Raw genomic sequence first — 25,772 nt, 5'->3', positions numbered from 1 at the left:
TCTGTCCATGGGATTTTCTAGGCAAGAATACCAGAGAGTTGCAATTTCCTTTTCCAGAGGATCTTCCTGACCCAGGGATCAAACCTGCCTCTTCTTCATTAGCAGGTGGATTTTTTTTTATCACTGAGCCACCTGGGAAACCCTCCACATAACATGCTCTCATCGAATCTGTTCAACAACATAGGAATTAGGATCTCTGTGGAGCCCATTGTCCACCCCTCCCCGCCGACCCCCCGAGTCTTAGATTCCATAAGTGGTCCACTGCTGAGTCACAAGTCTGCTAAGTGTTGGAGCAAAACTTGAATTGTGTGTGTATGTGTGTGAGAGACATAGACAGACAGACAGACCAAAGAGAGACAGAGACTGAATGAGTTGGGGTAGGGTTGATCCTACTTCACTATATGCTCCAAGACCACTCGAAGAAGTTCTGCAAATATTCTCCATTAACTGGTAGCTGAATGAGAACTAAACTGTTAATGAGAGACCTGAGTTTTTAGCTCTGTCACTAATTCACGGTTGACTTGGGTATGTCACTTAGCCTCTAGTTCTCTGTTTCTTCAACTATGAAAGTAGTGTAGATAGTCTTGTCTTTGATTTTCTTTCTATTCAGACAATCTATGATTTTTCATAATTAATCATGGCTGGATAAAAGATCAAGCTAAGTCAAGTACAAAAAAATTCTGATACCTGAATTAGATCCCCAGGAAGAGGGCATTATTCATAATGAATCTTCTCCAGCCTCTTCAGTGGGGAGGCAGAGGCAAGACCCATATCTGGTCTGAATGCTGCAGGAACTTAAGCCTGTCCTGTCCTTCTTGTTGAGACTCAGTTTAGTTGTACACCAAAGCTGTCAACACAGCTCCAGAGGTAAAGCAAAACCAATTATGCAGAAGATCAAAAGCTTTACTCCATGGAGACCCACAAAAGCACATTTCCCAGACTCTCTTCCCTAGGGAATTTAAGATCTGAAATCCTGCCTAGTTTAGACCCCAAGCAATAGTAAATTCAGGCTGGTGACTGCCCCTAGATTAATAAATATCCAAATCACAGTAAATCAGAAAACAACATTTACAGCACTGAAGATCCCTTTATCATGGCAACATCTATATTTATTAACATTATTTATTACTAATAAAATATGGAGAGTGTGAGAGGATTAATGTGTCATTCCATGAGTTTTTGTCTTTAACACAAACAATTTTTAATCAAGCTCAAAAAATTTCCTCGATGGCTCTTTTGTCTTTAAAGAAACTAAGAACATCCATCAGAAGAAAGATTTTAAAGCATGTTTTCAACAAGTGAGAAATTAACTGATTGTCAAAAACAGATGAGGTTTTAAAAAACAGTTATTAGGATATATTAGCACTGGTTTTCAAGCCCCATATTATTTAATTCTTATATTCTATATCAATTCGTATTTGAATATAATATGGAAATTTCAAGGACTCTCAGCCAATAGTCTTCTCCTTATCAGGAGATGTACAAAAGGAGGAAAGCAGGAAAATTTACTTGTCAGTGGAAATGCAATTTGAGACTAAAATAAAACTTTCCAATTTTAGCATTAAAGTACCACCATCACAGTTTTTGCCTTTCCAATATACTCACTGCAATATTATTTACTTAACATTTACTTGATGCTCATACTAAACCATGAAATCTGTGAGATGACAAGTTCAATGTGTAGGTTATTTCTTCCCAAACATATTAACTATAGAACAGCTATTAAAAACACCCATTTCAGAGCCCCTTAAAATTATACATTATGCACTTACACAATGAGTTAATCTGTAGCTTTCTAAGTTTGTTGTCTACCATCTGGGTTTTACTCATCATCCACTTAATAAATACCAAGCTGATATAGATACAAAATTAACATATATACACACATATACACATACACTACTACTACTACTACTAAGTAACTTCAGTCATGTCCGACTCTGTGTAACTCCATAGATGGCAGCCCACCAGGCTCCCCCGTCCCTGGGATTCTCCAGGCAAGAACACTGGAGTGGGTTGCTATTTCCTTCTCTAATGCGTGAAAGTGAAAAGTGAAAGTGAAGTCGCTCAGTCGTGTCCAACTCCTAGCGACCCCATGGACTGCAGCCTATCAGGCTCCTCCATCCATGGGATTTTCCAGGCAAAAGTACTGGAGTGGGGTGCCATTGCCTTCTCCGATACACACACATGTATACAAAATGAGTGTTACACAGTTCCTTCCTATCATAAGAGAGGAAGGCAAACATTAGAATTAAATATTATCATAATGCAGTTAGTGACACAACAGAGATACGTATAAAGCACTAAGTGGAGTGGAAGAGAAAGCATTTACTTCTTTTAGGGAAGCTTCCAGGAAGAGATGGCACCTGAGTTCTGTTACTCATTAGCTGCAGAATGTTGAAAAAAATCACTCAACCTCTCTGAACCATACAAAGTGATGTGTTCAGTGATTCAGTGTATCTAGAACAGGGGCCCTCAAATGTTTTGGTTTCAGGGCCCCTTTATATTCTGAAAAATTATTGAAAATCCCAAAGAGTTATGTGGGTTAGATCTATCTGTCTGTATTGTGTTGGAATTTATTTCTTGTTCATTAAAATATCAGTAATATACATATGCTAACATAAATTACAACTCTATGAAAATGACTATATTTCCCCCCCAAGACAAAGTTTATTAAGTGAAATAAGCCAATCATATTAAAAAAATACTGTATAATCCCACTTATGTAAGGCACCTAGAGTAGTTAAATTCATAGAGAAGAAAGTAGAATGGTGGTGGCTGGGGCTAGGGAGGAGGAGGGGAGTGGGGGTTTTTGTATACAGTTTTAGTTATGCAAGATGAAAAGAGTTCTAGAGATTGATTGCACAAAAATGTCAGTGTACTTAACACTACTGAACTGTACACTTAAAAACAGTGATGATGGTAAATTTTTATTTTGTATATTTTATCACAATTAATTTTTTTTACTTCTAAATTTATGAATGGTATAGTTTTACAGTTCTGCACATCTATTTTTTTTGTTCTAATTTAATAGAACACAGCTGGGTTTTCATATCTACTCCTACATTCAGTCTGTTGCAGTATGTTGCTTTGATTGAAGTATGTAAAGAATACCCAGCATCATGGTTAAATGTTAGAAAAATAAAGAGCATTTTGATAACTTTACCAAATAATTTTGGATCTTCTTTGATATTACACCAAAACTCAATAAGTGGTAGTTTCTTAAAGGTTCATTGTGATGTGGAATCTGCAACTATAAAAATTAACTTTATTCTGTTACATTAAAATCCATTTTCTAATTGCACTTTGAATGAATCTTTTACTCATAACTTTTTTAACATCAAGCATAGGGTATTAGGGAAATATGGGTTTACTAAGTTATACCCTCTTGCAAATGTTGATACATTTAATTTTACAATATGTAAAATTACATGTTATTAACACCTCTGATATTGTCAGAAAAGTCTTTAAGTATTCTGAAGCTATTGAGCTGACAGTGGTGAATATTTTCCAAAATTCTAATTTTCTCTTGAAAGCTCAAGTTCAGTATTAGCGATAAATACTATCATTTGATTCTTCAACACAATAAGCTTACCTTGCTTATTCTTGTAAAAAAATCTACTAAATATGCCAATGCGAAATATCCATAATGTGTCTATTATTCCTTCAAGTGAAAATGGGGCTTTGTGAAAGTAGTACCTCTTCAACTCACTTCTCAAACTAGAGTGCAAGAGCTTTTCCTCAAGACAGTCGCTGTCATCTGGCATGCAAGAGAGCTTTATGTGCATGTCCCTGTCTGTCCTACAGAATATTAGAGAGATGTGTACTTAAAGCTCAAGGTTTAATAAAGGTAATAATTTTTTTACTTCTTCATTAAGGATGTTCTTAAGTGAAACTGGCTTTTTCCCCCTGGGAGTGTGTGGCACTGAAGAACAAATGACCACCAGTACCAGTTTGATGCCAAAGTCTTGATTCTTGCTAAGGAGGTTGTAGGCTGACCTGCCACTGTTTTTGCACCTTCAGTGTAAATGTCAGGACAGTGAAAAAAGGCAAATAACATCTTACCGTTAACATGAAAAACCTTTCATCTTGTGGGTCCCCAAAAAACAATCTGTGAATCATGTTTTGAGGGCATCTGATCTGTGGGTCCCCACTGAAAAAGTGCTGAAATGATGGCTTTAGAACAGATTTTCTGGGATTGTGTCTTGGCTTTGTCACTGACTATGTGGTAGTAAGCAAATTACTAAACTTAGGGAACATCTGTTTCTTCTTCTCTGTATGGGAATAGTATGATACCTACCTCAAAAGAGGGCTTGAGGAAGAAATAAGCCAAAATAAGCATGTTTACACTAGTGCCTGGCCCACTGCATGCAACAAATGTTAGCTCTCAGAGTTAACATATATGAAATGTACGTATGAAGTAAGTCTGTTGTTGTAATTAATGTTGTTATTAACTTCTGCACCTTTGCAAAATATTATACATATTGTGTCCAATAAGTGCTTCTAAAAGAGGAGTTCAGTTCAGTTCAGTCGCTCAGTCATGTCCGATTCTTTGCGACCCCATGAATCACAGCACGCCAGGCCTCCCTGTCCATCACCAACTCCCGGAGTTCACTCAGACTCATGTCCATCAAGTCAGTGATGCCATCCAGCCATCTCATCCTCTCTCGTCCCCTTCTCCTCCTGCCCCCAATCCCTCCCAGCATCAGAGTCTTTTCCAATGAGTCAGCTCTTCGTATGAGGTGGCCAAAGTACTGGAGTTTCAGCTTTAGCATCATTCCTTCCAAAGAAATCCCAGGGCTGATCTCCTTCAGAATGGACTGGTTGGATCTCCTTGCAGTCCAAGGGACTCTCAAGAGTCTTCTCCAACACCACAGTTCAAAAGCATCAATTCTTCAGTGCTCAGCCTTCTTCACAGTCCAACTCTCACATCCATACATGACCACAGGAAAAACCATAGCCTTGACTAGACGGACCTTTGTTGGCAAAGTAATGTCTCTGCTTTTGAATATGCTATCTAGGTTGGTCATAACTTTCCTTCCAAGGAGTAAGCGTCTTTTAATTTCATGGCTGTAGTCACCATCTGCAGTGATTTTGGAGCCCAGAAAAATAAAGTCTGACACTGTTTCCATTGTTTCCCCATCTATTTCCCATGAAGTGATGGGACCGGATGCCATGATCTTCGCTTTCTGAATGTTGAGCTTTAGCCAACTTTTTCACTCTCCACTTTCACCTTCATCAAGAGGCTTTTTAGTTCCTCTTCACTTTCTGCCATAAGGGTGGTATCATCTGCATATCTGAGGTTATTGATATTTCTCCCAGCAATTCCAACCCAGCATTCCTCATGATGTACTCTGCATATAAGTTAAATAAGCAGGGTGACAATATACAGCCTTGACGTACTCCTTTTCCTATTTGGAACCAGTCTGTTGTTCCATGTCTAGTTCTAACTGTTGCTTCCTGACCTGCATACAAATTTCTCAAGAGGCAGGTCAGGTGGTCTGGTATTCCCATCTCTTTCAGAATTTCCCACAGTTTATTGTGATCCACACAGTCAAAGGCTTTGGCATAGTCAATAAAGCAGAAATAGAAGTTTTTCTGGAACTCTCTTGCTTTTTCCATGATCCAGCAGATGTTGGCAAGTTGATCTCTGATTCCTCTGCCTTTTCTAAAACCAGCTTGAACATCAGGAAGTTCATGATTCACGTATTGCTAAAGCCTGGCTTGGAGAATTTTGAGCATGACTTTACTAGCATATGAGATGAGTGCAATTGTGCGGTAGTTTGAGCATTCTTTGACATTGCCTTTCTTTGGGATTGGAATGCAAACTGACCTTTTCCAGTCCTGTGGCCACTGCTGAGTTTTCCAAATTTGCTGGCATATTGAGTGCAGCACTTTCATGGCATCATCTTTCAGGATTTGGAATAGCTCAACTGGAATTCCATCACCTCCACTAGCTTTGTTCATAGTGATGCTTTCTAAGGCCCACTTGACTTCACATTCCAGGATGTCTGGCTCTAGGTGAGTGATCACATCATCATAATTAACTTGGTCATGAAGATCTTTTTTGTACAGTTCTTCTGTATATTCTTGCCACCTCTTCTTAATATCTTCTGCTTCTGTTAGGTCCATACCATTTCTGTCCTTTATCGAGCCCATCTTTGCATGAAATGTTCCCTTGGTATCTCTAATTTTCTTGAAGAGATCTCTAGTCTTTCCCATTCTGTTGTTTTCCTCTATTTCTCAGGTGATAAATTTCTGTTTTTGAAAGCTCTAAGTTAACAACCAATCAGCAAAGACACCTTCAATAAATGCTTGTTGACTGAAGAGTGAGGTATAGAAAGAGATCACTGCATATGTGTCTCTATTTTTAGATTATCATAAAAGAAACGCTTCTGCCACTAAGTATAAATGAAGATTATAAAAATAAAGACCAGAGTGTTTTAATGCTTGAATGTAACTATTCTGAAAGGGATTCTAGACCTGAGACAAACCTAGCATAGAACCTTCAGTACTAAAGAGAAAATTAAAGCAGGTGGCATATCAGACATAGAACAATAAAACAAATATTATCCAGGCTGGTTACTGGGCATCTCTAAGAGAGTGTTGCAGTTTTTAAATATTCAAAGAATGAAATTTTTGTCAAGAAAAATGTAATCTATAGGAATGAATCCCAGGTTGTTATTCATATTATTTCTTAATTTGGGTAAGAGTCATGACCTTCACAGCCAACCACAACAAAAATTTTTATTCAAATAGCACAGAATTTTCAACTTCCAAATCTATAAGGACTGTTAGATTTCAAGGAACAGAATCATTGGAAAGTTACTACTTTTATCATATTTCAAGCTAAGCATGAAAATAATAAAGGCTGAACTCAGAAATAAGGCTGATAATTTCATGGTGACCAGCCAGACTCCTGTTCCCATCATTTATTCCTCTGTTGATAGACTTCCCCAGGAAGCCTGGGAAAATAACAGAAAGGAACTCAACTTCCCCCAAGAGAAAAGGCTTCATTTTTTTCTTGGCAGATTCATTCCTAATCACATAGCAGGGAACCATTATTAACATCTGGTTATTCAAAAAGAGCCACTGAATTATTATAAAAATGTTTCAAATCATCAGCTGAAAACTCAGATGATCTACAATGTGTATGATGCTTTTTTTCTCCCTTTAGTCAAGAAGATAAATGGAGAATTTTTTATATTTCAACTTCTATTACACATTTGTTTCTAATCTGGGAAAATTCTTGTCTGCCTACTGTACTTCCATATCAAAGACCGATATGTCAGCCTTTACTTCTGCTCCTCTTACCCTGGGTTTCTTTTAAGAGGAAAATTTTATAAAGAGTGAGATTACTGCAAAAATGAGTTGCTTCAAAATGGTCACAAGTCAGGTGCTGAGTTCAATTCTCATTTAGTGAAGTCACATGCTTGTTAGATTGACAGCAATTCAGTTCAGTTCAGTTCAGTCACTCAGTCGTGTCCGACTCTTTGCAACCCCATGAATCGCAGCACACCAGGCCTCCCTGTCCATCACCAACTCCCGGAGTTCACTCAGACTCACGTCCATCGAGTCAGTGATGCCATCCAGCCATCTCATCCTCTCTCGTCCCCTTCTCCTCCTGCCCCCAATCCCTCCCAGCATCAGAGTCTTTTCCAATGAGTCAACTCTTCGCATGAGGTGGCCAAAGTACTGGAGTTTCAGCTTTAGCATCATTCCTTCCAAAGAAATCCCAGGGCTGATCTCCTTCAGAATGGACTGGTTGGATCTCCTTGCAGTCCAAGGGACTCTCAAGAGTCTTCTCCAACACCACAGTTCAAAAGCATCAATTCTTCAGTGCTCAGCCTTCTTCACAGTCCAACTCTCACATCCTACATGACCACAGGAAAAACCATAGCCTTGACTAGACAGCAATTAGGCAGATCTAATGTCTTCATGCTTAACTAGCCTCTTTATCCTTTAAAAAGTTTCTAAAACTTAACTGTCATGATTTGTTACAAACACACCCCCACCTGAGATCTCAACATTAGGAGAGACCACTTACTCTATTGGCTTAAGACAGTAGTTTAGCTGGTGGCATTTAATAAACAGAAGGCACTTCTCTGTCTAAACCCTTCTTGTGGCTTCCAACTGCTTGCTCTCAGGACATGATATAGAGTCTCATCATAGCCCACGAAGCTTTGCTTGCTCACCCCAGCTGAAAAAAATGGTTTTGGACTTACCCAACATGGATGAACAGGTTAAGATCTTAACAAGCAATGTTTATTTAGCCAAGGCCCATTCCAATGTTCTTGCCCTAATAATGGATATTGACTTTCCAACACTCCATCCTTCCTGCCTGCCTGCACAACTAGCCCCACCCCCAACCCTCCACCTGCTCCAGCCCTCTCCAGCACACTGCCCAACCCCAGCCTTCCTGAACTAAGGCTCTGCCAAAATGGTCTTCAAGTTTCAAGTAAATCCTACTCAATTTCGGCATGAGTCAGTGCCTCAAAAAGACTAGGCAGCTCTGCCTCAAACATACTCAGACTCTGTCAGCCTCTTCTGTCACACTGACCACATGGTAGATAACTAGCTATGAAGTAGTCTGTTTTTTTTTTAATGTCTGTCTCCCCACTAAGCCTCATAAATGCAGAAACTGGGTCCATTTGGCTAGTATAGCCTCCCAAAAGCTAGGAAAGAATCTATAAATAGGCCCCTGGAAAGCATTTCTTTCTTGTGCTAGAAAATCCTTAATAAGGAGAAACCCCTCCTAACCAAACTTTACACTGGGGTGAAAGTCAGTGGAATGAACATCTAGGCAGGTGTCAGAGGGCAAAAATTCTTGGTGATACACTAGATGTAAAGAAGAGAAAATGAAGAGGCTGAGAGTTTTAGGGTGATTGCAGATATATGAGAGCAGATCCTCCCCTAGCGGTTGTATGGCCTGGTTGAACAGTGCAGATGGTGGCTCCCAAACCCCTTGTCTAAACACTTATAAGCTCGAAATCAAACTAATGAACAGTCACATGAAATATCTTCTATCTGATCTTGAAAAATATGCCTTCAAAGTAAACTGGAAGTCGGGTCATCAAACAGTGAAATATAGAGACTTTAATCAATTTGGGTTTGCGACACGAAAATTATCCACATCTGACAATTCTTCAGTAGGAAGTAATTATGTTCTTCATCCTTTAAATGCACACACACACACACACACACACACAAACCCCCCCAGAGATTATAGTTATCCCTATTCATTAGGAAAAATAATTTCTACTGTTTTAAAAAAAATACTAAGATATATATGGGAAGCTCAGAATCCAATTTTACTGAACTTGTGAAACCTACACGTGTACAATGGGAAGTTCCTGCCTATAAAGAAACGGCCACTCTCACTTAGTTGTCTCTCCCCTTTTATATCCATCACAAGAACAAAGTCATGCTCTATTCTTTCTTCGTACATCTTCCAACTCAATATTCCATCCTTGGGGTCCCCTGATGACTGAAGGGTTTTCAAGTATCAGCCAGCAACTAACAGTACCCAGTCTTGTGATTACCGCAAGCATTTTGCAGGTTATCATGTGCGTGGGATCCAAACAGTGAGAAAAAACATTTACATGTCACATGGGTAGACCTTGCTTTACAATGTGTACGTGATCTGGAAAGCATTGTGCTCCCCAGTGCTCCAGCTTCCTTGGTTTTACCTTGTCTGTGCAGAGAGGTTGTTCATCTTCATTTCTGGCTGGTGACTTTCACAAGCATCTTTAATTTTATCCCTTTTCATCCTCTCTGTTGAGTAATTACCATAATTTTCATTCAGATACTCTGTAAGGAACTTTAATATGTGATTTATAATTAAATATGACCTGTGAATCCCTTTAAAAATGTAACAACCTACTGTCATATGAATAAAATGATTTCACGGTACTTTCCTATACAATTCCTATTTTACTGGTTGTGATACAACACAGTTCAGTGAAAGAATTGCTCGGGCATCTTGCTTACCTGATATTGCACCTACTACTTTTCTTAGGAAGACAAGAACACACCAGGAAATGAACTTGGAAGAATGAGATATTCCAATCGTTTGATAGTAATGATGGAGGTGTGACTAGCCATTGCTTTCTGGGCCAGTCCACCTCTGATGTGTTCTCCCAATAAGACACTTGTTATTTCTTCTTTCTCCATAATTTCCCATCTCTTTAAATGCTTCTAAAGTGGCTTCCCAGGCTGAAACCTACTGTATACAAGTGGTAGGAGAAAGAAGGATACAAGTCCAAGGTGAAATGTATTAAATACAGACTTATTTTTCAGCGTCTCCTCTGGGCTCCACCTCCTGCAGGACTAATGCCTAATGATTCCAGGAAGTGAAAGCAATTAAATTTCACTTGGTGTAAAGTTGAAGAAATTGTCCCATGTGAAAAGAATGTTTCTTTGCCACATTCCATAGGTGGCAATAAACAGGCAAATTCCACTGGTTTTGATATAGTAGTATGAGCTTTCACAGGGCTCAGGTTGATTTCATTTTTAAAAGTTGAATTTATGGGACAGAGGACTGAAAGGTTTGTACTGACATGTTTAAAACCCTCTTTTAAAAAGTGGCATATTGCATCGTTCCATTTAAGTGTTCACACCGCAGACTGAAACATAATCTGTTTACTGAAAAAACAACTTTTTATTGCCCTGTGAATAATTTCCCATTGAAAAAGAAAACAATGTACAATATTTTAGTGCTTTGTGAAACATCTGGAAATTTTTCTCCAGTTGCAGAATCTATTAGGAATTTGCATCCACATTCAAACTACTGATTTTTTAATTTAAAGCAGAATAACTTCAAACATACTATTGAACAAATCTCAAAGCAACAGCTTCCAAAGGCCCACCGAGGGCACTCAAAGACACAGCAGCAAACCCACCGAAAGGCACATCTGGTCTCACCGGGAGCCCATGAGGGATGTTTTACATCTTCATCCTCACTTTCCTTCACACAGTGTAAAGTGGAATGTATTAGTTAAGGTTATGCCAACTGCTCTAACAAATAAACCCCAAATCTCAGTGGCTTAACATAGGGGAAGTTTTTTTTCCTGTTCACCTAACAGTTCAACGTGGGTGTGCTGAGTAGGCGAGCAGCTTCCACATCAAGGTGTGGGAACTCTAACTGCTTCCATCTCTGACTCTGCACCTTCCATGGGGAGCTCTGCAGCAAAGAGAAAGAAGATGGAGACTGAAGTGGTACCCACAAGGCCCGCTTACATCCATGAGCTGGAACTCAATCACGTGACCAGACTAACCACCAGGAGGTGAGAACAGCAGACCAGTCCCAGGAAGGCCAAGGAAAGAGCTTGGCCAACAAGTAGGCAGTCTGTAGGTCCCAGTCAGTACATTACAAGGCTAAAATTTCTTTCCAAATTTCAGCACATTCTGAATTCATTACTCACTACTCTAGCCCCTACTGTGGGGTCTATATATAAGTCACTGTACTGAAGGTCCTGGGAGATTTGAGGACATTAGCAGACAGGAAAGCCACTAGCTTTAGGCATTTTTTTCCTGAGCTCAGCTTCAAAGCCTTTATTTGTGAGAGCTGTGAAGTGGGCTTAGTGGTAGAGACAGGAGATGCACAGTAATCAATTCCAGCTCTGGAAAAGATTATAAGCTTTGGAGTCAAAAATTCTTTTTGCATTTTATTCTGTTTTACTTTTCTCCCAAAGCTGCCATTTCTCCACAAGAGACCTTTATGCAAACTTAAGACTCAGGAACTCTACAAAAATACCTTTCCACAGTTGTTTAAGTGCTGATGTGCAGGGACAATACCCAGAGCTAAGGTGATGCAGTGATGTGAACCAGTTTCCCTCAAGAGTATGTCCAGCTTGAAAAGGTAAATTAAAATATGAATAATTGAGGGTCATCTGAGGGTCCCTCCTTCCCTACCCTGTGCCTCCTTTTTCTGCCCAGCTCTTGTGAGCAGCTCTTCTCTGAGGTACCACCAAATAGGATCCAACTTCATTATCTTATGGTACTTGCACATTTACTTATCAGCCTCTTCCCTGAGATGATAAAATCCATCAGGAAAGAGACCCTGTTTATCTTGTTTGTCCACAGCACACACCGTGGACTCTGGCTCCAAATAGGTGTTTCTTATACACTTGTGGGGGCTTCCCAAGTGGCACAGTGACAAAGAATCTGCTTGCCAATTCAGGAGATGCAGCAGACACAGGTTCAATCGCTGGGTCAGGAAGGTCCATTGGAGTGGGAAATGGCAACCCATTCCAGCTTTCTTGCCTGGAAAATCCCAAGGACAGAGGAGACTGGCAGGCTACAGTCCATGGGGTAGCAAAGAATCAGACACAACTGAGTGACTGAGCACACACACACTTGTGGAATGGGATTGATCTGAGTGCAAGTCAGAGAAAGATAAATTCCGTAAGACAGTTAGAGAATCAAAGAGCAACTAGTGTTCAAAAGAGAGGAACACGCATCTGGCTCCGGAAGGGTAGGGAGAAGGGGGGGAAGACTTCCTGAAGCATTTGAAGTGGACTTTAAAGGGAGGATAGAGTTTCAACTGCAGTGTTTCAACAACAGCCCTACAGGCAGAGGAACAGCATCTGCAATGCTCAGAGGTGAAAAGGCGAACATGCATTCGAGGAATAGCTAGTACTCTTGTTTATCTTACACGTAAAGTGACTAAAGTGAGGGGTAAGCAATAGGAATGGAAAGCGAGATTATGACTGTATTCTACAAAGGGCTTTGAGTCTCAGGCTGACAAGTTTCCATTTAATTCTGGAGGTGCTAAGGAGCTGGGGGAGGTCTGGTACCAGGAGGACCAATCTGCCAAGTGGGCAGATAACGCAGAGTATATGAGAGAGGTTGGAGGAGGAGAGGCCTCTGCCAGGCCTGACATCAATGCAGGTGGATGGCATCAGGGCCCTACCTGAGGCAACGGACAGGGCAGGAGAAGGTGGAGCACAAGGCAGAGGAAAAGCCTACATCTCTTGATAACTGGTCAGATTTTTAAGGAACGATGACCAAGGAGGCGGGCTAGGAGGGCTACTGCTCCCATTCCTGGGAAGAGGAACTTTGGGAAGAAGAACGCATTTGTTGATTGAGGGAAAGCTGGAAAGTTGAGTTTGAGACCAGACTCACAGACTTAGAGAATAAACTTATGGTTGCCAGGGGGGAAGGATGGGGGGATGGGATAGTTAGGGAGTTTGGGATCCACATGTACAATCTGCTATATTTAAAATGGATAACAAACAAGAACCTACTGTGTAGCACAAGAACTTTGCTCAATGTTACATGGCAGCCTGGATGGGAGGGGAGTTTGAGAGAGAATGGATACTTGTATATGTATGGCTGAATCCCTTTGCTATCCCCCTGAAACTATCACAACAGTGTTGATCAGCTATACTCCAATACAAAATAAAATGTTTTTTTTTTAAGTCAAAACAAAAAGTAAAACAAAATGTGGTTTGAGATGTTTTGAGCTTGCAGTTCTTGGAAAAGGCAGGGTAGAGGGTTGGGAATGTGGGACATCTAAATGGTTTGAACAGGGAGCAGGGAATGTAGAGCTGTTAGGGTGGGTGGAGAGAGTGGGGAGGGAAGGAAGGAGGACCACGTGGCCCAGGCCTCATATTCATGAAATTTCTCACACTGAGACTTCTGGCATTGCCTCTAAGTGAGTTTATATATACAGTCCTTGAATTTGTTGGGTGTTGAAAATTTAATAAATATAAACTTTAAAAGTATATCACAATTTTGCAACCCTATTGGGATATTTATTCACTGTCCTAATATACAGGGAAACTTAAAAAAAAAATAGGAGTGTCTTTTAATAGCTCTGACTAGAGGGTCCGCTCATAACCTGCTCTTACCACCAATCATAGCAATCTCACCACTTAACTATAATTGCTGTCCCTTCACCCACATCCCCACTACCTGAGGGATGGCATGGGATTAGAATCTCAGTAAGTCAGCCTGACCTCTGACAGAGACAAAGGCAACTTCATAAACATTTGAGGAGGGCTGGTGAGGAGAAGGGAAGTCATCTATATCGAAGTAATAACTACAGACATCAAAGTGGAAAAAGACCATATAGAAGAAAGAAATTCTCTTTCAAAAATTGCAACAACACAGTCTTGCAGCATTAGCAACCTTACATAATATCTGGCAGTTCTTGAACTCAAACCAGCTCTGTCTTCTGTGTGCAGCTTCCTGACATGGAAGTTCTGTTCAATTCAGTATTGAGATGCAGGGTGAAGAGATGGGAAGACGAGGGGGATTCTGCCCCAGTTCTTTTTAACAACTCGAATCCCATTTTTGAACACCATACAAACTTCTGCCAAGAATCTCTCTAACCACCTTTTCTATTCCTCACTCCTTTTGGCTCCTGAGAGAAAATGGATGGAGAGAGTCACATGAGGTCAAGATGTGAGTGACTGAAACAAATTTGAAGATGAGGGACAGAAGATCCCCGCCTTTTCCCTTCCCCTTAAGTCCTAGGAAGACAGTTTCAAGAAAAAAGAAAACACATTGCCCAATTATTATAAGAATATACTTCTGATACACCTGTTTTACTTCCCAAAGCCAACTTTGATGACCTTAATTTTACCTACGCTACGGTATAAATTTTCAGTGAGATCTTTATCTCATCCTGACACCAATTAGCACATGAGTTTCAGCAGAAGAATCCACAGCAATTTAATACACACCTTCAAAGAAAAGGAAACACTAATCGAAATGAAGACAGTCTCAGAACCAATTGAGCAGGTGTGCATTTCCATAATGGCTGCACAATTCAGCCCCATCCTCATGTTTGCTCCTTTCGCTTGTGAACTGAATTAGTAATCTTCACATGCGCTGTCCAAGTGATTGAAATAAATTACTTTGTTAAATTGCGAAGCAGGTTGACCCATCTGTTGGCCCACGAATGTTCAGATTCTCAGAGGGTTTATTATTCCAAATAATGACTGCCATATGCAGCGGTAAACAGTTCCTTTAAAACTGACTGAAGGATTTGGTGCGACTTTTGAAGGCAATTTATAAAGCTGTTCGTGTTCTCCTAAAGGATCTGCCCTTCAACTAACTTCCAGAAAAGTTGTCTTGATTGGTTAATCCTGGCAAGACACCTTGTTCTCTTTGGAGAGGAAAGAGGAAGGAAAGAGCAGAAACATATGTTCTGAGAGGACCTACTATGCGTCAGGCACCAGCACAAACGTGAGCCCTGCTCCATGGTGTCTCCCACAGTCCTGTGCAGTGGAAATTAACAACCCAGAGAAATTGGAAGGCCAGAGAGGGCAAGTGGCTCATCCAGAGACAAATGCTAAGGTGCAAGCGGAGACTCGAACCCAGTCCACTGACTCAGAGACACACTGTGCTATTTTCACCAGGCCTGAGCATCTGATAGAAGGGATCTACATGGAGCGTTACAGCAAGAATTGTGTACCCTCACAACTGAGACCCGTGGGAGAGAAAAAAAATAAAAGAATGTTAATGCCACTGTTGAGATTCAGCTAACAACACCATTCTGACAAGCTTATGCCCTCTTTCCAAAAAAAAAAAAAAGAGCCTCAGACTTCACTAGAGGGGTGAGGACCGGGCTTTGAACTCCCATTGGCAAGAATCTAATACAAAGGTTTTAAAGACAAAAATCTGTGGGTCCTCTTTTCATATGTGGCTTTCCTTCCTTTAGATCATCCTCTTGTTCAAATCCCAAGGGAAAATGCATGCTCTGCTCACACGAGGTCTGTAAACTACTCTGACCATGGAGCAGCCATGATTTGTTCATGATGTTCACAGTGACTCACTGTGGCTAGATTACAGATGCTAAATTGCTGATGGATGGCCCAAAGCCAGCACATGGTCGGCTCCTCTGGTATTCAACGGCAGTATTAATCATGTGTGGAAAGGCTTTTTTTCCCTTCTGTGAAAAATGAAATGGCTAATATACACGATGGAATGAGTGCCCTGGAACAATTCCTTTCTTAACAGGAAAAGAATAAAGCTATTAAAAGAATAAACTCCTGTATGTGACATGATGACAGTGGGATTTTTCTGACGAGCTAAATGAATAAGCTCTCTCGCCTTTGATTTATGCCAGTGCAAAGAGTCTCTCCAAGCTTCAAAAGGCAGAGAGAGCATTTGGAGATGCCGACAGTCTCCACTCCCTTTATTATAAAGGGAATGAGAGGGTGAGACCAGGCCAAAGGCAAGCGTCTGACAGGCAGAGACCTGAAGAGGTCGGCACCTAAGGGCTGGCAACAGAAGGGAGAAAGGGTGCTTGGGTGGGTGTGCCAGAACCTTGGGTTGAGGAGGCTGCCCTCATTTCAACAACCCTGGAGGCACATTTGCATGGGTCAAAGAGAGGCCCTGCCACTCCAGGTGCTCTCCTCCCACACCGAGGGAAGCAACCTGCTCCTGTGCTGTCAGCTTGAATCCTGTGAAAGGCACTAGACTTAAAATGGTTCTTCATTTCCACCAAAGATGAACCAAAAAAACACAAAGCCCACATTCAGAGCCTTAGAAAAGGCTTAATATATAAAAATTAATTCCTGACAAAGGAGTGTGTTTAACGTCAGAAAACACAGCCCAGGTGTTGTCCATGGAGAAAATATTTTTATTTGAATTATGCGTTTTTTTTTGTTTACAACAAGAGCAATGTATATATGATCAGAAAAGCATAAAACATCAGATAAAATCAAATTCAGAAAAATCCAAATCCAGAAATATTCTACAAAATAACCTGCCAGTACTCTTCAAAAGTCATAAAAGACAGGAAAGACTGTGGAAGTGTCACGGAGGAAAGTTCCCATTTGTCCTTCACCCAGCTTCTCTTAATGTCAATATCTTACATAACCATGGCACAATTATCAAAACTTGGACATTGGCCTTGGTACAATACTATCAGGGGCTAGTGGCAAAGAGCCGGCCTGGCAATGCAGGAGATGTAAGAAACACCAGGGTTGGATCCCTGGGTTGGGAAGATCCCCTTGGAGAAGGGCATGGAAAGCCACTCCAGTATTCTTGCCTGGAGAATCCCATGGACAGAGGAGCCTGGCGGGCTACAGTTCATAGGGCCACAAAGCATAGGACACAAATGAAGCAACTTAGCAGGCACACACAGAACTACTAACTAAACTGTAGTCTTTATTGAGATTTCTCTGGTCTTTGCCCCTTTTCAGTTCCAGGATCCCATCCAGAGAACCACATTATTGTAGTTATCTTCTCTGGTGTTTGATGGTCTCTCAGTCTTTCCTCATATTCCAAGACCTTGACATGTTCGAATAGGACAAGTCAGACATTTTGTTGTGAGTCCATCAATTTTGAGTTTGCCTGATGCTTTCTCAGGATTCGGCTGAGTTAGAGGTTTTTGGAAGGAAGACCACAGGGGTGATGTGTCCCCTGCACATGTCTTATCAGTGGTAATGTTGACCTTGATCACTTGATTAAAGTAGTGTTAACACTTCAAGGAAATGTTACTAATTTTCCCTTCTCATTAGAGGCAGTTCACTAAGTCCAGACAACATTCAAGGGGAAACAAATTAAATTCCAGTTCCTGGAGGGGAGAGAATCTAAGAATTTGCAAACACATGTTAAAACTGCCACAGAAATAAACAAACATTTTGAAGAATATACTTTGAGGCTACGCAAAATTCTCTGTGAAGTCTCATCCACTATTTTTAGAATTCCTCAATGGATGTTGCCTGCAACAGCTATTCCTGTGGTGTTCTAATGGGATTTTCTTTTTCTCTCATTCCTTCTGTATTTATTATTTGGAATTCCTCACTGAGGAAGAGTTTTCCCCTCATTCTCATGTATTTATTGATTTAATCATGTATTTATATCAATGTGAAATCTTGGGTATTTTATCCCTTGGGTTATAATCCTATCATTATCATACATATCAGAAGTCAAAACTGAGATATATACATATATATTTTATATATGCATATTTATACATATATTTGTATATATAAAATTATATATATATATATGTAAATTAGTGTTCAGACTAGATTCTGTCCTTTCCTGAAGGGTTTGGGAACTGCTAACTCTGGCAAAGCCTAAGCTGTCTTTCCTACTGTACAATTGGAACAAATTTGGCCAAGGTCTTTCTGGATCACCTATTATATTATTATGTTGACAGTAATGTCCACTGCATTGTCCTGAGAGTTACTAATTAAAATGTGAAGTTTAATCAAAAGAAAAGGCATGCATTTCTTATTAATATGCTGACTTTTTTGTTGTTAGATGAAGTTTTAGCTACACCTTCAGAATAAGCTAGGGATGAGTACACAAGAAACACAATGAAATGGGTGCCTGCGATCCTAGAATAAAAGTCAGAAAATATTGTCCTGAAAATACTGGCTGTTAATAAATATTTGTTGAATGAATATATGTACGTAAAACTTATACTTTGGGGATGATTTTCCAAGCATAATGCTACTCATACTTTTAGTATTCTCTATTTGTTGTCGTTTTTGTTCAGTTGGTAAACAGTGTCCGACTCTTTGCGATTCCATGAATTGCAGCACACCAATCCTCTGTCCTCCACTATCTCCCAGAGTTTGTGCAAATTTATGTCCACTGAGTCAATAATTCTATCTAACCATCTCATCCTCTGCCGCTCCAACTCCTTTTGCCTTCAACTCCTTTTACCCAGCATCAGGGTCTTTTCCAATTAGTTGGCTCTTCCCATCAGGTGGCCAAAGTATTAAAGCTTCAGCATCAGTCCTTCCAATTTCTATTTAGCAAACCAAAATGTGAAATTTTCGTAAAAGTCTCATTTTCTTTGACTTTCTACCCATTTGTGTCCTAGAAGAAAACACCCTGTAAGTTTCTGTTTCTTCATACTTAATCCTACATGCTGTCTGTCCAATGTCCAAAGTGATGTTTTATTTATTTATTTTTTTTTTTTTCTTTTTAGTATACATGTGTTCCCCATCCTGAACCCTCCTCCCTCCTCCCTCCCCACACCATCCCTCTGGGTCGTCCCAGTGATGTTTTATTTGTACTTTATTTGACTTTATTTGCCAAGAGACAGCATACTGCCAGTGCCCAAGAGCGAATGAGATTAGAGTCTGCCTATTTAGGACAAGAGGCTTCTCAGTCCATGAGTGTGCACTCTTTCCTGAGACCAATCCACAATGACAGTTTGGTCTGGGAATCTTATGCGGTGAGACTAAAATATCTGCATATAAATAATAGGCATGTTTGTTTGCCTTGTGCCAGGCACTATGCTACAACTTTTATATATTTATCATACTTAATCCTCTCAACCAGCTAAGTGATTGTTGTCAATAGCCATCATTCTCCCTTTTTTAAAACTGAGAAGACTTCATCTCAGACCAGGAGGTGGTGGGCACCTGGGATAATATATTCCACATATGACGCCTCAGATCTCTAGCCTTAACAAAGTTTTTATCGTTGAGCTCAATCATGAGCCAAATTCATTGCTGAGATTTGCTTTTTTGAGCTTATATGTGTGTTGGTGGCTGGGGTATGTGTGGCTAAGGAAGGAGAGCGCTAGAAAGTGGCATTCATTGCAAGCCAATATCAGGTACTGTGCTGGAAACTTTATATTATCTCATTTAATTTGCTCAAAAATGCAGGTAGATATTATCCCCACTTTACAGAGGAGAAAACTAAGGTTTAAGACTTAAGAACAGCCTTTACACCCAAGTTTGCCTGACTCCAACACTTAAGCTCCTTTCATATACACAATGTGCTGCCATGGAATTTTCTCCTTGATCAAGAAAATGAGCCAATGGCTTAGATCACCATTCCAATTTCCTGTGTTATCCACCTGTTGAACCCTGAAAATTAGGTTCCAGATTTAGAGTGGTGAAAACTTTGGTGGCCAAGTGGAATCCTTCTTCCAAACATCTGGTGTTTGTTGTGCCCAGAAAAAGGTTACAATAGGTGTATCTCATGTCTTTCCAGGATTATCTGTTGAAATCTCTATCAAGTTTGACATTGATAACCCTTTGCTAAGAGTCTGTAAAATCCATGAGCCCAGGGACTTTATTTTATTTTCTGTTTGTCTCCAGTACCTAAAATATCGCTTAACATAGAACAGGAACACAATAATTATTATTGGGAAAATAAACGTTTTGAGGTACAATAACCCAACATTTAGCTCACAAACACCATCTGTGATGTGGCAATAAAGAGCCTCTCCCCTGTGAATATGTCTTCTTTCAACCCTAAAGTCATAGCCTAAAGAGGGAACTCTTTCCCCAAACGTTAGGACTAGCTCACAGTAGAAGATACCCTGGCAAAAAGTTCACAGCACAAAGACTGAAACATAGTAAACAGACGTTCGAAAAATATACTGAAATAATAATTATTATTTTTTTCCTCCACGTGCCTAGGTTAACCATGTGTTAACTCCACCTACTCTTCTAGGCCATTGACTACAATTTCACAAGTCCTTGCATTATTATTTCACCTATTGACTTGAAATTCATTTTCACATATATTGTCCCCTCCAGAACCTTGTTTTTTTGTAGACAGGCTAATTAATATTAGTCTCATTTTACAGAAAACCCTCCCAGGGTTTTATAATTACTCAATTTAAAATTCTTTCTCACTATTTTTCCCGGTTTCATTAAGATACAATTGACATATAACATTGTATTAGTCTAGGATATACAACATAATAATTTTTTTCAGCATAATGATTTATGTATATATTGTGAAATGGTCATCACAATGAGTTTAGTTAACATCCATCATTTCATATAGCTATATTTTTTGTGTGTGATGAGAACTTTTAAGATCTTTCTTAGTAATCTTTGTATAAATTATATGTATTGTTAACTATAGTCACCATGCTGCACATTACACCAGGACTTAATTCATTTAAACTGAAAGGTTTTACCTTTTTATCACCTTTACCCATGTTACCCACTTCCCATCCCACCCCACCCTGACCTGGGGTAAATAACCAGTCTGTTTCTATGAGTTTTTTTCAATTCCACATATAAGTAAGATCATACAGTATTTGTCTTTCTCTATCTGATTTATTTCACTTAGCATAATATCCTTAAGATCCATCCATGTTATCAGTAGGATTTCCTTCTTTTTAATGGGTGGATAATATTCTAGTAAATACATACACCACATTTTCTTGATCCATCCATCTATTGATGGACACTCAGGTTGCTTTCATGTCTTAGTTATTATAAACACTGCTACAGTGAACATCAAGGTGCAGACATATTTTCAAGATAATGATTTCATTTCCTTTGGATATATACCCAGAAGTGGCATTTCAAGATCCTATGGTAGTTCTATTTTTGATTTTTTGAGGAATCTCTATAATGGTTTCCATAGTGGCTGCACAAATAGTAGATTCTCAGTAAAATTCTGTTGAACCAATTATTAAAGAAGAGCTATTGAACTGTGGTGTTGGAGAAAACTCTTGAGAGTCCCTTGGACTGCAAGGAGATCCAACCAGTCTATCCTAAAGGAGATCAGTCCTGGGTGTTCACTGGAAGGACTGATGCTGAAGCTGAAACTCCAATACTTTGGCCACCTCATGCGAAGAGCTGACTCATTGGAAAAGACCCTGATGCTGGGAGGGATTAGGGGCAGGAGGAGAAGGGGATGACAGAGGATGAGATGGCTGGATGGCATCACCAACTCGATGGACGTGAGTTTGGGTAAACTCTAGGAGTTGGTGATGGACAGGGAGGCCTGGCGTGCTGTGATTCATGGGGTCGCAAAGAGTCGGACACAACTGAGCGACTGAACTGAACTGAACTGATGCTTATTTAAGCTCACTGTTAGTCAGATATTCTACTAGTTTTATCTTATAAGAAACATCCTGTGGTAGATTGTATAATATTCCCATTTTGTAGAGAAAAGAAAAGTTTAGAGAGGTGAAGTCACATGCCCAAAATCATATAGTGTGTATGTAGTGAAACTGGGATCAAATTAGGACAGGCTCTTTCAGAACTCTCAGAAATCTTGAGAGCCTGAATCACCCCACAGCACCCAGTGAACCTGCCAATCCCACTCCTTCCTAAAAGTCTTTGTTCTTCCCTCCCTCTGGATCTTGGAGGCATGGTTGCCTCCTTCTCATTCAAGTCTGCCCAGTGTCCCTTTCGCAGAGACACCTCACCCTACCCTTCCCTGTAGAGTAATTCTCGGTTTTTTGACCCTGTTAAATTGCCTTATGGCATCAACCACCATCTTACATTCTTTCGCTTAATTTGATTATTGTCAAATCCTCCAATCAGAACTTGAGCTTCATGAGAGCAGAGACCTGTTTCTGTCTTGTTGTTCACTATGCCCCACAGTCTGGTGCTGAGCATTTCCTAAATACTCACTGAATTCCAGAGTGAGCCCCAGAGGCCAGATAACTGGTGGTGTCTTAGAGTGGACAGTATTTGCCTCCAGTCTTTAGGGAGCACCTGGTGCGTGACTGGTGTGTATCTCTCCAAACCTATGAAGTTCAGTTCTCATCTCAGTGTTTCTTTGCCATCTCAGGCAAGAAAACTGATTTATACATGGGCCATGCAAGCACATTTTTCCATCCAAAGAGGAAGGCTCAGTGACCTCATGTTTGCAGTAAGCTTTATAATCTCTCCAACAAAGATATGCCGCTGAAAAAAATCTATCCCCCTCAGATTGTAGCCATACATACTCAGTTACTCCAAGACCAAAATGTCAGTTGCTTCTAGTCTACAGAGTGTTTCTCAACAGACAGCTCAAAACATTATTATACAGACTGAAGTCCAAGGGAAAAGAAAACTTACTACAGAAAACTCTGTCTGGCCTGGATCCCACGTTTGATGGAGAATATTAACAATATTACTTGAACTTAAGTCTCTCGGTTTCCCCCTACATGTGTCTGAATGAGCTCGAGGTATGTGACATGCATCTTATTTTTGACCCTTATGAGTACGTTTATTGTCAGAAGAATTGTTGTACGCATCTCCGAGCAGACTGAGACCTCACACATCGCTGCCATATTTGTTTCTTCAGAAAGTTTGGTGCCTCTGATGACATCACCTTCCTACATCCTCTCCAACTTTGCATTTTCTAGCCCAGTCCCTTGGAGCTGCTCTGATTTTGCTCACTTTGAGATGCTTTTCTCTCTGTTTAGAATCACTCTCCTTCTGTCTGCGTCTTAACTCTTAATTCTTCTTAAAGACTTGGACATAGTATCTCACCTCCCCTTGCCTAACATCATCCCTCAGGTTCACTCACTTGCTCAGACAACCCAGGTTAAGCCAGGTGCCCCCGCTCTGAATTCTGAAAGCACTTTATGAAGACCGTATAATGAATGCATATGGGTTCCCTGCCTGTCTACTTTATTCACTTTGTATCCCCAGCACATCACTGTGGTCTGCACATGATAGCACCTCATAAAGGATTGGGAACTGAATTTGTGCCAAATTTATACTGGTTCCCACCACCCTTGCCTCCATGTTGTATTAAGTTGCCTCAGAGGAGAAAAGTCATTTTCTTCTACTCATTCTTCAGAAAGCTGATTTCAATCAGAAAATAATTAAGTCCAAGTTTTTAGTTTCTGGTGTCAGGCTCCCAAATATGTCTGATGATTCACACTCACCCATAGTGATGAGTGGAAGTGATGGTCTTGGAACTACAATTACTTTGTAATTCTCCTAAACAAATGGTTTGCTTGCAGCGGGGAGGAGGGGGATCGGCATCCTCGTGTGGGTAATTGACGAGATTTCTCTTTCATATGTTCCTCTGTTAGAAAACACAGAGCCCAAGTCAGGGCCAATCCATAATGGAGGTAGATTCTGGCATACGCTTTGAGCCTTTATTCTTGGCTCCAAATGACCTCACTCTTGCTTTTCTTAATTCTTTTAACCTCTCTTTTTTAAGTTATACTGTTTTGCCCTACTTTGTTTCAAATTCTTTTGGAAAAAGCTTTAGTATGTGTACCATCTTACTTGATACAGTAGCCGCTAGGTGCATCTGGCTATTTCAATTTAAACTGTAATTCATTATAATTAAATTAAATTAAAAGATCTAGCAATCTTATTCCTTGGCTTTTGCCCAAAGGAATTGAAAATTTATGTCCACACAGAAACTTGAACTCAGATATTATAGCAGCTTTATTCATAACTGCCTAAACTTGGAAGCAACCAAAATCCTTCAGTAGGTAAATAGATACACTGGCACATCCAGACAATGGAGTATTATTCAGCACCAAAAGGAAATGAGCTATCAAGCCATGAATAGACATGGAGGAAACTTAAATGCACCTTACAAGCCAATTTGGAGAGGCTGCATGCCATATGGCTCCAAATCTATGAGATTCCAGAAAAGGCAAGACAATGGAAATTGTAAGGAAATCAGTGGCTGCTGGAGGCTGTGGTGAGTAGATGGTGGAAGTGGTGGAGGCAGACCAGGTGAGAAGGCAGGACACAGAGAATTGTTTAGGGTAGTGGAAATATTCTATAGGATACCATTAGTGATGGATATTTCCTATACATTTCTCCCACCCTACAGAATGTATAAGACCAAGAGTGAACTCTAATGTAAACCATGTACTTGGGGCACTGATGATGTGTCACGGGAGGTTTATCAGTTGTAACAAATGACCCACTCTGGTGGTAGATGTTGAGAATAGGGGAGGCTGTGCATGAGTTGGGGCAGAGGGTACATGAGAAGCCTTTATAACCTCTTCTCAATTTTGCTGTAAAGTTTAAGCTGCTGAAGAAAAAAGAAGTTCTAAAAAAAATAATCAATTTAAAATTTAGTTCCACAGTCACACTAGCCACATTTCAAGTGCTCCATAACCACATGTAGCTGCCTATTACATAGAACAGATATAAAACATTCTCATCATCACAGAAAGTTTCATTGGATAGCACTGATATAAGCTATAGTACAGTATAGTATACTATCATTTAATATAGTGTATTTTTTGTTCTGGTGCCTTGCATAATTTGTCAAAGACTGAGGTCTCCTTAGGGACCTGCAATGGCAAGGGTTCTAGAATGCTATATTTAACACAAAGCACATACTGGAGCTGAAGTGGAAGGCTTATCACCTCTGGCATCATTAAAGACTCTTCCCATGTCTCAGGATGAGGGATACTTGCATGATGATGTGCTCTGAAAAGAGATCTTCAAGATGCCATCTCCAAAGAGTGAACACTAAGGTGGTGAGAACTGTGTCCTAAGCCTGTCTGGGCATGATATGGGCACTTAGAACGTACAGGGGGGGAAAGAGAGGAGCTCAGAAACTGCCTCTTTGGTCTGCACGGCACAGTGCTTTTTCTGAGGGCAAAGAAAACATTCTAGTAACCTCTAACAGAAACAAAAGGTTGCAGTTTGCTAATTTAATAGAAGTAAGCAATTATTGCTTTACAATATCATCTCTTAGAAAGCAAGCTGAGGTTTCTATATCAAAATGGAAAAACAACTCATTTTCCCCCAACAATTAATATTATATGTCTTCTTTATTAAGCAAAATGCACACAAAATTCTTATTATCTCCATTGCTTCCAGGTCAGCAAGACTGGGAACTGATTAGGAAGAGCAAGCAGTGTCTTTCAGACAGAGGAAGACAAGCCAGGCGGGAGCAAAGATTTTTCAAAACAGCTGATTTTCTTCCACTGGTGAGCTTTGGGCAAGAGAAGGGAGCTCGTGGGACGACTATCAACTTAGTAGCCTAGTGGTTTTCTTCTTCTCCTCTGGGGAGCTATTTTCTCTGCAAAACTACTGTAATTTTAATGAGCTGCCATTTGCTTATTAAATTCATCAGGAATTTAGTTGGCATATGGGCCACAAAATAGGACTCTTGTA

General features: G+C 40.1%; 1 long non-coding RNA gene across 4 annotated transcripts in view; it reads left to right on the top strand.

Moving 5' to 3' along the window:
* Window positions 1–25,772, top strand: part of LOC107132417 (uncharacterized) — a 456,535-nt gene that overhangs the window by 391,366 nt on the left and 39,397 nt on the right. For all 4 annotated transcript variants that reach the window (XR_003034379.2, XR_003034375.2, XR_003034374.2 and 1 more), the window contains exon 3: window positions 25,476–25,585. This is a non-coding gene — a long non-coding RNA (uncharacterized lncRNA). The remainder of the gene's footprint in view (window positions 1–25,475; window positions 25,586–25,772) is intronic.

This window comes from Bos taurus, chromosome 4 (genome assembly GCF_002263795.3).
Source record: "Bos taurus isolate L1 Dominette 01449 registration number 42190680 breed Hereford chromosome 4, ARS-UCD2.0, whole genome shotgun sequence".
Taxonomy (NCBI): domain Eukaryota; kingdom Metazoa; phylum Chordata; class Mammalia; order Artiodactyla; family Bovidae; genus Bos; species Bos taurus.
The sequence above is the reverse complement of the archived record's forward strand: the minus strand, read 5'-3'. Positions and strand labels throughout refer to the sequence as shown.